This window comes from Wasmannia auropunctata, unplaced genomic scaffold (assembly GCF_000956235.1).
Source record: "Wasmannia auropunctata unplaced genomic scaffold, wasmannia.A_1.0 LD336116.1, whole genome shotgun sequence".
In the NCBI taxonomy this organism is placed as follows: Eukaryota; Metazoa; Arthropoda; class Insecta; order Hymenoptera; family Formicidae; genus Wasmannia; species Wasmannia auropunctata.
The window spans coordinates 23,472-24,232 of record NW_012026774.1 but is presented as its reverse complement, the minus strand read 5'-3'; positions in this window follow the sequence as shown (position 1 = coordinate 24,232).

The window sequence follows — 761 nt, the reverse complement described above, 5'->3', positions numbered from 1 at the left end:
TCTTCCGATCTTGTATCTTACATAGCTAATATTGATTTAATTTGCCATATGAACCGTGTTATAATACAGAATAGTACATAATAAGTTTAATCTTTTTAATATATTATAATAAAGTAAATTGTGATATTGCAAATTATAAAATAAGTTGATATACAGTTTATAATTCACATCATAACCATATCGATTTTATTTATTTGTCATGTATTTAGAAAAAGTTACGATAATCATTCTCTTCTACTGATTTACTATAGGAACTGCAAGATGGAGAAATCAAGATCGAGAACATCATCTCGTGATGTCTTCGAATATTTATCGATTTTTTTCAGTTCTTTCAGATCTATAATTTATATAAAGCTTTTTATAATATTTGAATTGATTGAACCCTTATTTACTTTGATAATCAAAGTTGCATGAGCATTATTGGAAAAACTGTTAATATAAATTAAACTCATTAAAATAAAACTACATTTAATTATTAAGTCAAAGGATTCCCAGAAAATTTAACAATTATTTAGAAAATATAGGCTAATGGGAATCAGCGCGGTAATTGGTGCGCAATGATAATTTAAGTGAATATCACTATTTGTTTCGTGTACGTAGATTTATTGCCAAACGTTTCGGCCATAATTCTGGCCATCCTCAGTGGTGTTACAAAATTGCAATCAAATTGTCCTTAAAGTCATAGCTCTACAAATAACATAAATTTCGTTTAAATGTTATACAATAATTAATTAAGAATTACGGAGTTACAAATCGTCAAA